The 13726-nt window shown below is 42.4% G+C and overlaps 1 protein-coding gene and 1 long non-coding RNA gene across 2 annotated transcripts in view; both read left to right on the top strand.

The window, feature by feature from the left end:
• The first annotated feature begins 700 nt into the window (after positions 1–700).
• LOC142806334 (uncharacterized) lies at positions 701–2040 on the top strand. The gene is made up of 2 exons (XR_012894633.1): positions 701–1000; positions 1726–2040. It is a non-coding gene; the product is annotated as an uncharacterized LOC142806334 (long non-coding RNA).
• A 7981-nt stretch (positions 2041–10021) lies between these two features.
• LOC142806247 (uncharacterized) overlaps positions 10022–13726 on the top strand; it is an 87624-nt gene continuing 83919 nt past the window's right edge. Inside the window, exon 1 of the mRNA XM_075891253.1 lies at positions 10022–10220. The gene's annotated coding sequence lies outside the window, so the exon portion shown is untranslated. The remainder of the gene's footprint in view (positions 10221–13726) is intronic.

Genomic DNA, 13726 nt, shown 5'->3' with positions numbered 1-13726 from the left:
CCCAGTTGCCTCCTTCCAACTAGGACCCCTCAACGTACACTTCTGCCCAGACTCTTGTAAACTGTAGGCTACACCATCGTTTTGAGAGCCATGCTAGGAGCATATTTTTTTTCTATATAGAGCTGTCTTTTTCAAGCAGTATTCTCAGGTCCTTGGCAAAAAAAGCTTTCATAAGCATTAGCAGTTAGCTTGGAGTTTGGCCAGCTTGCAAAGCCTGTAAAGGGTCAGATGGTGGATACTGCTGTAAATGCCTTGGTCATCAGGCACACCTTGGAAAGAGTCTACATGTTGGGCATGTCTATATGCGGCGCACACCTGCATTCCACACAACAGTGTAACATGACTTCAGGCTTTCAAAGGCTACAGTAAAAGCTCCACACACTAGTAGTGGTATTCCGCGGGATCACTCCTCGTACGGGCTTCATTTTTTTTATTTATTACATACTGCAGACCCTTAGGTCCAAGCAGGTGGGCAGTTATAAGAGGTTATAGTTTAAACAACAAGTTGCATAAATATTGTTTGGGTGAGTGTTTCATACACTCATAGTGAACACAAGGCGTGACATAGCAAATTATTTCATAATAACGCATTTACCGGACAAAAGAGAAAAAAAAACACCACAAATTCATACTTCATATGTTGTGCAATTAAAGTAAAAATAAATACATATTAAATGCAAAATGATAACACAGTAATTTATGATTTATGAATTTTTAACACATTTATGATGATATGGAGTAATAAACATCTGAAAACTCCATACTTCCTTTTTTATTATTATTATCTGTATAGCCTTGTTGGACTTCAAGTGCTTGTAACTGTGGCTAAGCATGCATTCTTCTGGCTTTTTGTAGTATTCTTCAAAAATTGTGGAATGAAGCGTACTGTGGCTTTCCTTTTTCCTATCTAGCTCATATTTTGTCTTTCTCTCTGCTGACTCATTGACGATGGTGTTGAGAGCAGGACCTCTCGTACTTCCTGGCAGCCTGAATATACCGGGTGAGTAAGTGATGCAAAGCTTTAAAACTAGCTGGTCTGTCACTCCTGTTATCTTCCCAAAAGCGTGCTTTTGTTTTTTTGATAGTCCCGATTGGACATGTGCGGGTAGAAGAGGGAGTAATTTTATTTCGCTAATCCTGTTGCACCAAAAGTGAACATGCTTTCTTCTTTTTTTTTTCACCATGCTGCTGGAAGGTATTGAACTTTTACTAGTGCAATGGTCACAATTATTACTACTTAAATTAAGCTCGACGTTGCATTATGTGTGGTTTAATGCTTGGCTTGTTTAGATGATGTTTCTGAATTGGACACCTTCCAAAAAATTGGAGGAGGTGGATATACACGGCATAGAAGCTAGGCCTTGCAATGTCAACAAGTTGGGAGACACGACATGCCCCCCCCCCCCCCCCCCTCATTCTCGAAATTGTGAAGAAGTTGGTGTTTTGAAAAATAGGTGTTTTTCTAAAATAGCCAACGCCTTAAGCAAGTGCCCCCTTCCCTTGATGCCCACCTTTCTCGAAATTCTGTTGGAGGCAGGTGTTTTACTAAGATCAAGTAATGGAAATAGTGTGTTTTTCTTTTTTCTAAGATAGTCGAGAAGGAGGTTGCAAGTACCCTCACCCTGGAAAAAGCCTTCTGACTATGGGCTTGTTCTGCCTCCTTCATTTTCTCGAATTTTGTTTCTGCTCATTCTAATGAACTCTTGCACTGGTTTCGGCTTTCAGGTTGCCACCCTTGAGAAAGATTTCCTGACTCACAATTGGCGTTTCCTCGTTGAAAGTTGGACTACCTGCAAATAAATGTGCCTCGATCGTCATCTAGCACCTCGCAGTGTGTACACAGGACTTGACAACGAGCACTGTCTCCGGATGTAGAAGCATGCACCTGTGTCTGGCTTTAGCTTGCACGTTTGTTATTTATTGTTTGCGAGAATTCCTGTTAGGGCTTAACCCATAACTCCACGACCTGTCAGTCGTGACAGTGGTGCCCCTAGATGACTGGTGTTAGGGAAACTTTACAGAATGCTGCTACAACGAATGCTGTTGCTGTGTATCCTTATGTATGTCTGTTCTGAAACGCCTTGTCACACCCTTGACTGTTTGCGAAACACTCGTTTCCAAAATATTTAAAGTCACACATGCTGCTGTTAGCTAACTGTGTGGCAATATGCTCTGTCTGCTAAGCAAACATTATTGGGCGGCAAAGAGCAACCTTAAAAGGAGGGACTTGCAGCAGACCCTGCACGCAACTCTGTCGCTAACTTTTTTTTTTTGTAAAGTCATCTGGGCTCGTTAAGAGTATTTGTGGCGGAAGTGAGGAAAAATAATATTGTTCATTATTTTTGGCCACATTTTTAGCACATTATTCCTTGTGGGAGTTTTGTCTAAAGCACCAAGTACTACCTTGGGCTTCTCACAATTTGCATGAGCATCGAAATTGAATCGGTGTGCATGTAAAAAATACAACTTCCTTTGCGATAATACTGTTTGTTGCTATAGGGAAAGGCGCAAAGCTATTAGGAAATTTCATGCTGGGGGCTTCCTATTTTTGTAGCGATGAAGTAGGCATCAGCACTGAAACACGTGTTGATGTCACTCTCATCCATCCAGCTAAGGCTGTGTTCTAGTAGCCTCTCTTTGGCCCTCAGGGTAAAATTGTTGTTTGGTGCACCTTGATGTGGGTGGCCTCTCTCCTGGAAAGCTGCTGTAAGAAGCCTGGTACGGTTGCTTGTAGCCCAGTGCTCTTCTCCTTATGTAGAGGTAGGCAAGAGGGGCAGGGGTGGAAGGTGCACTAGTCTTGTGGTGCTCGTTACGGTCAGTCGAGAGACAGGTAATGTCTGCAAAGCAAAATGTCACATCACCCTCTTTACCATTTCTCTTAGTGTGTATAAATAGTGGTAATAGCGCATGCATGTTTTGTGTGTCTGTGTGCGTGTGCACGTGTGTGTATGTGTGTGTGTGTGTATAAATATGCATAACTGAAAGCGGTAAGCTTACATCTTGGAAGAACTTGTTTGAATGTGGCACGGTGCGATTACTTGTAGATGTCACGTTCCAAGGACACCTTGTAGACCATGTTCTCGCAATGAATTTGTTGGCTAATGTTCTTTTTTTTTTTTTTTTTATCGGTACTGTGCACGTCCACCTGCGTTCAACAAGTCCGTCAGTTGTCTGGTACAGCTTTTTGACTAATGTTTGACATATGAGAGGGCAGTTATGCTGCCATATTTGTTTTTGTATAGCTACTTGTACAGAGACATGGTAGAGTTTAGGCCGATATCCTAATTTTGATCATGGCTATAACGTTATTGTTTACAGCTTGCTTTGCTCCTCTTGGACATGTGGTCCTCAAAAGGCGAGTTTCTCGCCATTATGCAAAGTTTTTGTCTCATTTGCCACCATTTAATTTTTTGAGTTTGATGGCCTGCGAGAATAAGATTATCCTGAAGGCAAATATGGTGCACACTGTTTATTCACGTAGTATATTGAAGCAGTCTTCACAAACTGCAATGCATATTTTTTTTGTTTCACATAATCACTGGGACTGGCTAAAAGAAATATTTTGTGTGACTCATCTGTGAAGGCAAGCATTGTCTTGAACGCTTCTTTGGGTCATCTCTCGAACGAAACTGGATTGCAGCTTTCAAATCACGTGCAGTCTGTGAAAATTTTGTTGTTTCATTCTGGCTTTTTGAAGACCTTTGTGTTGTAGTGATGCCTTCGTGGCATTTCTTTACGGCTAGACAATCTATAAACTGGCTAGGGCTAAGCAGCATCATATTTAATTCAGTGTCCCCTCTTGTGCCGTCGCACTAGTTGGCAGCACGCAGGTTCTCTAGTTGACTTGGCGGGCACCTAACCCTGCTGCTAGTGCCAAAAATTGGAGGCCATAAGACTCTGAACTTTCGCAGCGGCCATGTTTACATAGAGCAGGATGTCTGATGTTTGGCACTATGGATGGTGTTGCATTGAGAGCGTTGAATCTTCATTTTCACACTAACAAACTAGGAGGCCTTTTTTTGTTCTTATTTGTCCAAGGCAGCAAACTTGTCTCAGAACTCAAAGCTGCAGCTGTGTGCAACTCACCTTACTGGTTATGTGTTATCACTGCCGCACTTTTCTTATTTGCTTGTTTGACTGTTACTGCTATTACTGTTATGTTGCCTGGTAAACGCAGTGTATGCATCAGCAATATAAAGTGGTTTCTCATGCAGGCCTCACCCAGGAAGTGATGGTAGTATACTGTTGTGTGTGGAGTAGGGCTAGAGCTGCACATCAAATGCTGGCACAGAGAACCCAATCTTTGTCTCTGCACTGAGTGTTTTTTTTTTTTTTCAATTTTTTTTAGTAACTACATTTTTCCGTTCTGTGTAGTGTGAGATGATGGATAAACATTTTTTTTGTTGCCTTTGTGAAACGATAAAGAAAAAGGCAAGCTGTTTTTGTTGATTTTTTTTGTCATCTTTTTTATGTGTGCACTGGCGTAGTGGCACTGCTTGTAGGAGCAGTTGTGCTCCATGACAGGTGGCGTCAGTTTGTTTTTTGGCACGTTTGCAAAGCCTACAGTTGCCATTGGGTTGTTTGATTCAGTATCAAATTTCTTGCACCTAATGTTGTGCCCCTTTTCAAGGTAGCCGTAAGCATTGCAATTATTACGTGCTGGCTGGATGTATTGCAAAATTGAACTGTTCTGTTAAATTGAAAGGTATGGCAACTATATACGCAGCTTCAGAACTCGCTTGACGTTTGGGTCACAAGGAGATCTCTGAATGTTCATAAGCAAATAAATTGGTCGAAGTGCTGCTAGATGGTTAACAAGTTCTCTACTTCGCTACTTGTACTCTTTCACTCGGATTGGACTGTTTGTCGAAACTGTTGCATAAGGAAGTGTGTGTGATTATTGAAGCAAATAAAAGAAAGGCTAGGACAGCTAACTTAGGTCAAGAGAGCAAGCATGTGTAGTGTCAGTGATGTGTTCTTGTTTCTAAAGAGGCGCTCCTTCACTGCTTGCATTCACTTTTTTACGCAGCCTAATTTGAGTATTAGTTCTTGTTAAAAGCCAAGTATTTGTTAATGTGCTAGTATTCTTGTAAGGAAAATAGGGGCAGAGATTTCACAATATTTTCATTATGTTTCATACTTGTCATTTTGAGCAAGATTCTGCCTTGGTTTTTCCAAGACACATTGTTACAGGCTTTGGTGTGGCTAGAATATCAAAACAAATGAAACAAAGTGAATTTTCACATTGTTATCACTTTTTTTAAAAATTGAAGGAAATTTCAGTGTGGCAAAGCTAGACAGAAAAATTTTTAATTTGGAACTTGCCAATGGAAATTAAGATAATTAGTGAAAATTAGGTTGTGGTCTTCACTGTCATGCTGTGCTTATGTTATAGTAGCCAAAGTCAGATATCTTTTTTGTTTTAATAGTCCCAAAGTATTGACTATCAGTTAAAATTCATTGTTCTGTGTATAACTCATGGTAGAGATATTCATTTCACAATTGCTACTAAACATCTGTGAGCCAGAGTTGTAGTACCCTTGCCTGTATTTGCCACACAGAGTTGATTCATTTGATAGCCATGAAAATGTTGATAGGCGTTTTCTGACTGACGTACTTAATGTTGTCTTGGTAAGAACTATAATCATGCAACTTTGAGAATGCGGGCTTAAAGGGCTAAGCAGAAATTTAGAAAAAAAGAAGCAGCTGTTGAATACGATCTGAAACTTCCCTTGCATTCTAAAATTTCCCCACCCATGAGTTTCGTGCTAACTAGAAAAGAAGAGATCCATCTGCTGCCATGCTTGGCCACATTACACGCATTCTTATGAGCTATATTTTTCAAACTTCAATTTTTGTTCTTTTGCATTTCATTTTATCATTAGCATTCAAATGCCAGCAGGTTTTTCGTCACCAACGAACACTTAGTCTAAGCTTGTAAACATACTTTGCAACCACTTGTATGTATAATGCAATCATTGTGCTTTGTCCTGATGTGTCTGTAATCTGAGAACAAAGTGTATGCATTTACCTGCAGCTGTTTTCATTCTTTCTTCTGCTTCCTTTTCTTGGTCCTCTGCTCTAGACATGTAGCACACGATGTTAAAAAACATTGCAAGTCAGACGTTCTTTGTACCATGTTCCCCTGTTATCTTCTGAAGACTGCTATTCATCTCGACATATGACGCATGGCTTATGCTTAGTCCACAGGTGTCCTGGAACTTTTGACTGTGTTTTGTGGATTGGTCAATAATGGGAGCCAGAGTTTTCAACTATTTCTTCTGTTTCAATTGTTGCTTGTATAGTTTGAATATCGAAATTTCCTAATCAAGGATGACCATTTGAAACAGTTGTCACTTGGTAGGGAACAATGCACATTCTTTTAATTTCTAAGCTGTCCTAAAGATATAACTTCAACATGACAAGTCTGCCTGATAAACGAAATTGGGTGTGGATTCATAGACGCTAGCAGCTACTACTGTTTATATTGGAATATACAGTCAACCTCTTTATTTATAAACAATTTGCAATATCCAGGACTCCATAGCACTGATAGCAATGAAACTGGAAATAGTAGAAGTAAGTAGCTGTTAACTTGAAACATTTGCAAAACAACTAATAGTATTGCAAACCACCACACCACAGCCATATTGGTGTAAATGTGGCCAAAGTGACTGAGTAATTTATCTGAATAAATTTGTGTATACGTTGCTTCAAAGGTGGCCTTGCTTTTTTTTTTTAGCTATTCGAAGTTATTGAGCAGAAATGTCATGGCCCATTAAATAGCTAGTAAATGCAACCTTCTACAGCAACTGCAGCTACTGGGTCTAGAGCAGAATTGTTAAGAACGGTCTTTGTCTCGTCACTGATATGCTTGAAAAGGAAAGAAGCTCGACACCTACAAGTGAATTCCCACTTCAAATAGCAGAGAGTTCTAAATTTACGTTCGAATCCAAACATCACCAGTTTCTTGCCTTCCACAATACGAATAGTCATTACTGGAAATTGGAGCAGCTTGACGATGTGGGAAAAGAGAACTTGTTAATTTGGAGCTTGGTGTGCGTTTAAAATGTGTTGAAGTTGTATCTGTAACGTCAAGCTGCGTGAGCTTGGGTCGTTCTAAATCCATACGGGCACTGAATGCCGTACATTGGTGCGTCCTTCAATTCTGTGCATTGCCAGAGTACTACGGCTACTTCACATAATAAGTGCACCTGCACACAGGGAAAAGCTCTGTTGAACGTATGTAGTTTATGATGTGTGATCAGCACTGGAGCAACGTACTTGGATGTCCTCGTTAATATGCATTCATGCTATGCGAGAGTTACCCTGTTTTTTTGTTTTTTTGTTTTTTATGGAAGCTTCCCCAATGCTTGCACAGGGGTCTTGCCAAAGCAGGCACTATTCACATATAAATATTATATATACTGTAGACACAGAACGAGTGCTGTTTATTTGTATATTATGTAAACATATCAGGTGGCTTGCTCGTTATGTGGCATGCAGCCAGTGTTGATGCACATTGATGCGCAATTGTTTTTGAGTGGTTTCAACCTATAGTGCTTGTGCACATACAAGTGCACAATGATGAGGTGACACCCATTAAAATTTTATCCATTGACATGCCTTGTTTGCTTGTTTTCTTTTAGCATTAGTTTCGATTTAAAAAGATATACATCCTGTTGACATCTCGCTTCAAGTGTACGAAATTAATAGGGACAACCATTGGGCAAAAATGTAGGCGCTACGTAACGCGCGATTGTGAAGGTTCAGTTCATTGCGCCGTCTTTGTGCAAGTTTTCGAATTCAACTTCCGAAGAATAATGTTGAATTGCAACGAAAGCTTTATAGAACATTTACTTGTTCGAGTTGTTTTGTTCAGATGTTCACAAGTAATATGCTAGGGCGGTGTGATAAAATTAGTCGCGCATGTTGAGAGAGCTGGGGTGCTATTCTGGACACCGTCTAGTTCGGCCAGATTGATCGAGAAATTGTAGCAGCTCACTTGGCCAAACAGCATCGATCAATGGCAGATTCCGACAACGTAGCGGAATTCGACAATGTCCAGGATAGCACCCCTGCATTAAGTAAACCTGATTTGCCAAGCCACTGTCTTGTTGACCAAAAATTAGTAAGCATTTACTTGCGCTGGCCATTGCAACCGATAAAACTAGAGATGAGCCGCCCAAGGCTAAACTGTTGACGAGCTTCGTCAGTGCGATAAAGGGGCATGTCTACTCTGACTAGCTAGCGAGAACTCCAAAACATGCTTGGTACATTAACTCTATCGGTGCATTGAACTTGGCAATTTGAGTGAGACAGTATTCTAAGTCACTAATTTCAGCCAGTGACTGGACGTGCTTTATTTTAGTTTTTATGACAGTTGGACGCCTTGAATTCACCACTTCCTCTGCACTGTGATGTCAATGCTCTATAGGCATCCATTAGTTTCCCCCTACAATTCTTGAACCGGTTCACGGAGACGCTGCACTTCGGCATTCGTTTCACAAGTTCAACATGGCGGCGGTAGCACCACGGTATTCGTTTCGAAAAAGTGCAGCTGTCGTGCAAGACAGCAAGTTTACGGACTTTTTGCAGCTTCTCGTGCCGAGTCCGTGCAGTACAAGATGACTGCAGCAGACGACAGAGCCGATTGAATTCGTGTATGTTTTAGTGGCGTCCAACGAGTACCACAGTGAACGTTTTCTGGTAGTTTCACATGCCAGGCAACGTAAGCGGCGCTGTATTTCACGAATCACGGCCGTCGCAGCCGGCACAACCCCCGAGATAGCCGACCAGTGGCATAGAGGTTGCATGACATCTGCACTCCCGTATTCGTTTCCGCGTGCTGTTGCTACAGTTCATGCTGAAACGTCCTCTGCACGACGACGGCTTCCAGACGGCACCAGCATGAACCAGTTCAGAAAGTGTGTGGGTGAATCCAAGAAGGTTTAATAGAAAATTGCTGGAGTGGAAACTCCCGCAATGCTTTGCCAGCAGGAGTGAAGCCAGCTTTTGCCCTCCAAAGATCTCAGAAACAGGCTATTTTGTGGTGGTTCCCACTTAGAGATCAAGTGGGTTTGATTTGTCAGTTTGAAGACTACGTTAAACATAAAAGATGTTGGTTTTCAATGAAATAATCCACAGAGAGAAGTATCGGTGACTTCATCTCCAATAAAATTTGCCTTAAACTCGAGGCTTACTAAATAAAACCAGTTACACAAGGGCGCACTTCGAGCACTATTTGATTCATAAAGGTTGCCACGTTAAACTCGTTGGGCTTGCGAGGAAAACGCTCTTTCTCAGTCGTCAAACGCCAACAGCTCATTATGCCCGTAGAAAGATGGCAGCCGCAACCGCCATCTTATGACTGGCATGGTTTCACTCGTGGGCAAAATTTCCACTCCAGCAATTTTTTTCAACCTCTTTGGGTGAATAAAACACACATTATGCATTGCCCCTGTATTTTTCATGATTTTTGTGTATTTATTGTGTTTAGTTTTGTTTCTAACCTCAGTGAAGAACTTTCGGTTTCGTTTGCGTGTTTCACAACGGTTTCTACGAAAGTTCAAAATTTCAAGAACATAAAACGTACTACAAATAGCGTATACTGCAACATTTTTTTATTGAATTAATTTACTGTTTATTGTTATTTTGGTTTTAAGTTTAAATATTTTTGATAAAATTAAGTTTTGGTTTCACTCTTTAGCGCTTTTGAGAGGGCGCTCAGATGTTTCCGTTTCGATGCGCCGCTTTCGGTTTTTCTTTCGCTCCTTCGACGAAAGTAGCGGAAAAAGAGAGAGAGGAACAAAAAAAAGGAAGGAAACGGGCAGTTTTCGCGGCGTGCCGCTGCTCCACGGGTTCCAGTGCTCCATCAGTCGACCTCACCATCACTACCGTCGTTGGTCGGCGGTGTAGTTGGTACAAACGAAAACCGCCTCCTACACGCGTGCGCCGCAGCAGAATGCGCCTGCAAGAGAACGGCGGCAGACGCGCGGAACTCGTGAAATAGCCTTTCGTTGGATGTCGCGCGGGTCTTGCTCTCAAATAGCGGCGGTCGCCAGAATCCGCGTGTCTAGAACGACTCGAGAAGCGGCAGAGGGACTCTCAGCGTGCCGTGTGATCGTCGAACTCGGTCTGCTCTACTGTGGCAGTGTGCGTGCGATTTAGGCGGCGTTCGCCTCAAGCCGAGTCCACTAACATAGGAAGAGCCTTCGAAGGTGAGTGACGCTGCCCGACCTTGTCGTAGTCCCCACAGTGACTCTTCTGGATTACCGTTTTGCCGCTTCTGTCGTAAAGTACCGCACTTTTCCAGCGACCGCTGCTGGCTTTCGGCGGACACGCGTGGCGAGGGCGGTTTACTATTTGCGGACGCCTCGCTCCAGATAGATTGCGTTAATGTTGTTCGCCCAGAAAATAGCGCGGTGCGTCGAGTGAGACTGGACACTTGTCTCTGCTCGTTTTTTTCGTCAGTTTGTCGCGATAATAAAAATAATGCTTTTTTTACACCTTTACTTATCACAAAGTGGTGGTGTACCAGATGTCAGCAGTCATATCTGACTTCTTTTGATTCCGTACTTTTTTAACGAATATTTCTGAAGCACGCCCCCTCAGTGATACGCGATACAATGCGAACGCGTGCCTTATATCGCTGAATTTTAACAAGGTTCACTTTGTATTCTGTTTTGCATTCTCTCGTTCGTAACAGCAAAATATACCGTTTGTTTTAGCTGCCCGCGAACGCGAGATATACACGTTGTACTGCACGCCGTGCGCCAAGCTTTGATCAACTATCTCGGGCGAATTTTACGCAAATAAATCCAATGCAGCGACGAAAGACGTACAAAGCACACGACGTGTTTTGTGCGTGTTTTGTCGCAGTATTTAAATTGTAAATTTGTGCAAGAAACGTTGAGCGAAGCTTATGTTTCAGGAAACTAGTTGTCGAAGATAGCGGTAGATGCGTGTTAGTCGGCATCACACTTATCTAGAATGACCAGTCGGCGTATTCAGCCACCGCATATTGTCGACAAAAATAAATTAAAAGCTTTGACCAACTCCTGACGCTGGGGTATTCAGCAGCCGGTGACCCGCGTCAATCACTGTATAGAAAATCACGATTGAGACCATACAACGAAAATGTTCGTAACGGCAATAATAAAGAGCAGGAAATGTTCAATATATTGATTTTTATGTGCACAGCTTCAGGTTGGAATGTAGATGAAATCTTTTCTAAGTCTTAGTTCTGAGTACCAAAGCAAACGCAAGAATCCGTAAGACTGAAAAGAAAAAAAAAATGTTCGAGAAGTACGATTATTATTGAACGTTATTTCATCTGTTACGCGTTTTCCGAAATAATATACGTAAGTGGTCGAAGCCTAAAGGGAACAAATTTTACGCTAAAAGAAAAATGCTATACAAATGGCGCTCTTTTTTTCTTTCTTCTTTTTTTCTTTCTTTCTTTGCCATAAAGCGCAGAAATGCTTACTGCGTGAACCCGCCTAACGGCAGGGTGAAATTTAATGCCATCCAGGTAAAGGTCTCATCTTTCTCGTTTCATTTCACATATTGTCAGGTTTTCTTTTTGGCGCTCACATCGACACCGCCATAATCGGTTACGCAGGTCGCAATCTGGTTATTTGGCGTGTCCGACCCCTTGTGCAATCACAGAACACCAGCGGTCAATGTCGCTTAAATTGCCTGGACGAATATTATTACTACTTTTTTTCAGCAAAATGTATGATGGCGTTCCAGCTCGTTTTCTGCATTTAAGAACCTTAAAGATGCGTAGACACTGCAAGCTATACTTTTACGGGTAGCCACCTCGCTGAACATTTCGTTAGCGTATACCTTGTACAATGTTCGACTAACTTGAATGGAAAGCTAGTTTCTCTGTGTAGCAATCGTAACCCCGCTCATACTTGGGCCAGGTTAGGGAACAACGACGCTTTGTCATAAAAATGCTTGGTGAAAAGTACGGAATAAAGCGCTGTAATTCAACGTTGCAGTGCATACTAGGAGCTCCGACTTGAACGAAGTTCGTGCTGTCTGCATGAAATAGTGTCAGAGGTGGGTGTATTTTAGGTTGATAGATATGCGAGGTGGTGTCGTGGCGTGACCAAAACTTCCTTGGCTGATTCGAAGGGACACTTTTAGGAGAAGATCCTGAAAAAAGTCTGGCGTGCCCCGTCGCGCAAAGATGTTCGCGCATGCGCTGATCATATCTGAGCGCTCGCGAATGATAGCACCCGCGATGTGTTGGCTTTGCCTTTACGCATATAATAATGCGGTAAAGCAAGCTTTGAAGTGAACGCGGCTGCGGGCGTCGGCGGGTTTTGTTATTGCGATTAACCCACTGTAAATAGTATACCGCGACTGTATTTGAATGCCTCTAAATTGCAACTCGGTAGTAATCTGCACATGTATGAATGTTATGGAGACATTAGCAAGCGCGGTACGTCATGACGTCAATTGTACCGGCGATTTGTAATGCTGTGAAAACTATGTGGTACAACGCTAGACATTAAACGACGTCAAAATACCGTGCAGTTCAGATGACGCATCCGGCGCCGTCGACCCAGCCTTTGCTCTCTTAAGAACCGCAGTATAAATGTGACATTTGCCGAAAGCATGTGTTGCTCATGTGACTGATGACTCACCTGTACAGCAGCGAATACGCCGGCTAAAATTTGCACTGCTGGAGCTTCAGCAGCACATTCGTGACAGCTAGTGTTAAAAATTTTGATCTGTCTGTCTGTCTGTCTGTCTATCTGTCTGTCTGTCTGTCTGTCTGTCTGTCTGTCTGTCTGTCTGTCTGTCTGTCTGTCTGTCTGTCTGTCTGTACATACGACTGTTTGTCCGCCCTTAACGGTACCCCAAACAACGCCAAACGATACCCAATCCGCAGCGCCCACCAATATTGCTCAAGTTTTACCGTTCATACTTGTGCGATTGTCAATTCGAAAGCCATTATTGTGCATATCTGAGGCACCTTAACAACACGTCGATATTTTCTATGCGTGACTTTATACTTGAGAAGGCACACATAAGTAATTCTAACGACCGTACCGTTTATCACGCTGCGCTGAAAGTGCAACACGATGTTCAAAAAGACAAGTGTTTCCAACTCTCAAGAGGCTAAGACGACACGGTGGCGGCACCTACCCGTCGCCTTGCGTTCTACACCTTATCGCCTCCGAGACGGGCGCGCACGCCGCGCGCTTCGTTTTCCAAGATAACTGTCAGATAGCTAGCGCTCATGTCTCACGTGTGACGTGACTCGATGCGCTCGTTCGCCTCCACTGCACGCTGGAGGCACTCTGACGCAGCGCCTCCGGAATACCATTCACCGATTTTCTTGCGCCGAACATCAAATAAACATTTTGTTCACTCTCTCCAGATGCTTTCGATAATATTTGCAGTATAACAAATAGATACGCCGTAACAATGTTTTCATGCCAGCTGAAGCCTATACTTTTTTTTCTAGAATTTACAACTCAAGAATGTAAGTGCCGAAAGGCACTTTTTTTTTTTCGGAGCTTACGTGTTTGCGCTGGAAATTCGAAAAACAAAAGCAAGAAAACACTTGAGCACATCTCCATTTTTCTACTAGTCTATACGTCTAGACTCAGTGGTCACATCGAACGTATGTCAACATGCAAGTCGCTTAAATTAAGTGTTTTATCTCACCTTTAACGCGATAGTCTGAAATCACGGGTACGTTGTG

Source organism: Rhipicephalus microplus, chromosome 1, assembly GCF_043290135.1.
Source record: "Rhipicephalus microplus isolate Deutch F79 chromosome 1, USDA_Rmic, whole genome shotgun sequence".
Classification (NCBI taxonomy): Eukaryota; Metazoa; Arthropoda; class Arachnida; order Ixodida; family Ixodidae; genus Rhipicephalus; species Rhipicephalus microplus.
This window is presented reverse-complemented; position numbering and strand designations above follow the sequence as displayed.